Source organism: Anguilla rostrata, chromosome 18 (assembly GCF_018555375.3).
Source record: "Anguilla rostrata isolate EN2019 chromosome 18, ASM1855537v3, whole genome shotgun sequence".
NCBI classification, from domain to species: Eukaryota; Metazoa; Chordata; class Actinopteri; order Anguilliformes; family Anguillidae; genus Anguilla; species Anguilla rostrata.
Window position 1 is genome coordinate 25,406,509 of NC_057950.1, and position 2,656 is coordinate 25,409,164.

Sequence of the window (2,656 nt, forward strand, 5' to 3'; positions counted from 1 at the left end):
AACCTTCTTGTTTCTATTCGTCACATGGAGGACGAAAAGGTTTGTCACGTGACATGCAGGCTGTCACATTGCGACAATAAGCAGCCATGTTGTGTGGGGTCAGCAGCAAGACAAAGAAAAGAGTAAAAAAGCAATGAAATCTGAACGTAAACTTAATGAAATTTATAGAATCCTTGAAAGCTATTCTTAATGTACTGAATAGTCTGAATGTAAAATATTGCCACGACTTAATTGTCTTCAGATATATGATCTCCGTACAGATATTTATCCTCACCCCTGATACATAATAAAATACAATGTTATATTTTTATTTAAACTTCATCCACATGTAGTAAAGTTGCTTGCAGTAGGTAATCAAAGACAATAAAAAACAGCAAGTTTTTAAACATCATTTGGCATCATTTTTAAATAACTCATTTTAAATGCAGACGGCTTTAGGAATTACTTTTATTGTTTTATTATGTAATATTGAAATTTCTTTCCCTATCCTTGTGTGATGATCATGGTCCACTGAGAAAATATTGAATGAAGGTTGAAATAAACCGGGGATAATGGAACAGTTATCAAAACTTACGCAAAGAAAATTCAGTATGGGTCGCAGCCCGGAAACTGAAATCTATTTCGGACTGGGAAAATAAATTAGAGCCCTAAGAAATAAATATACATGTCTGATAATCTGAGCATTACAGTGAATGCATAATGTTTCGGACAAATACATATTTTTTATTGATTTGCCTCTGTACTCCATAATATTTGGTTTGTAATTGAACAATTCACATGTGGTTAATATGCACATTTTTAGCTTTCATGTATATACATTTTTTACGAATATACATTTTGGTTTTGCCATGTACAAATTACATAACTTTTTTATAATTGCAGGGCGTCATAATGTTTTGGAAAAATGGCGGCACAGGTGTTTTTGATTAGTCAGTCTGTTATTGGCGTTTTGTCAACAGGAGGACCAGAGTTGTGCCAATGAAAGTCAAGGAAGGCATTAATCATGCTGAGTAATAAGAAAAATTAAACAGTCAGTGACACAGGCCAAACCTGAATCAACTGTTTGGAACATTATTAAGAAAAAAGAGAACACTCGTGAGCTCAGAAATCACGAGCCAACGGATCATTCTAAATTTAACTGCACCTATATAGGTGAAAAGTGACTGAACTGAGGTTACTGATATGCCTCTATGACCCTGGAATGGATTAGTTCCGCAACTGCAACACCTTTGAGAGAAGAAACCAGTTAAAGTGTCATTTTGTGGAGAAAAATGTTAATGTTTCTGAAATTCTTTTCCACTTGTAATTTTATATTTTAGTCTTAGTATTGCCTTTACACTGTTTAAAATGCTGCTATGTGCTGTGCAAACTGTACTGCTGCTTATCTTGTCTAGATTCTTGCAAAAAAGCTTTTAATCTCAATGAGTCTAACCTGCTCGAATGACGGTTAACTGAAACCATATATAATTGAGATGTTGCTGAGACCTGCTGCAAGGAGATACATACATACATGCAATTACCATTTTCTCCATCAGAGGGAGCCAGGACTTTTGTTTTATTATTTCCACGAAAGCAATAATTATGTCAATCAAACCCTTGCTGACACACCTGAGCATTTAAAATGTCTCACTGTAACAAATTTCCATCGTGTGGGTCTGCGGGTGTAACAGTGTGTCCTTTAGTGCTGATTTCTCCTCAGTAGCAATGAATAGATTAAGCGTATGTTCACTGTTCATTTAAAGAGAAATACTGAATTGCACAGGTTTAAAAAAAAAAAAAAATCTGCCTATTTACTGGACAGGTGAAATAGCCTGACATCCAAAGGTTAAACCATTACATTGAACATTTGAAATAAAACCCATAGCCCTCAATTATGGTTATCTAGGACTCCCTAAATGCTGTTTTAAATCCCATCTGATAGAATATATTTTATCCATCTCATAGTCTAGTTAATTTTTCAATGAGCACTTCACATTGCAGGTCAAGGTCAATTCATCCACAGTTCAATTAGTCAATTATGGCTCCTTGTTGGTTTCCTCCTATGAAGAACAGAATGGGTTTCCGATTGGCTGAATCCCCTGAGCTAGCACTGCCTACGTCCTGCTAACAGCACCCACTAAAGGTATTATTGAGGAATGCATTTCCCTCACCTGCAGTATTACTTAAATGGGTACAAGTAGTACAATGGCAGGCTTAATTGATGGTTCCAAATGAGCACTGCCCCATGCTGTTATTGGCTGGCATATTATTATTATTATTATTATTATTATTATTATTATTATTATCATTATTAATAATAATAATAATAATAATAATAATAATAATATTTTTATTATCCAGTTTCACAGCAGTCATTTCCATTTACATACTTATAACATACATATAATATTGAACAATGCTTAAATATTCTACTGTGTTAATTGTTGACAGTAGTTTTGATAGGCTCTGCAAGTTTCACATTTTGTTATAAGGGCATCATAAGTGACCTTTTCCAGTCCATATAATAAAATTGGAAAGGGAGCAGCCATAAGATTATTAGATTCATACTAATTATCATTATAGTCATTATTCAATCTGCAAGAAAGAATTTGTACAATTCATGTAGTATATTTTATCAACACAGTTTTGCGATTATTTGTCTAATATGTTGTTGCAT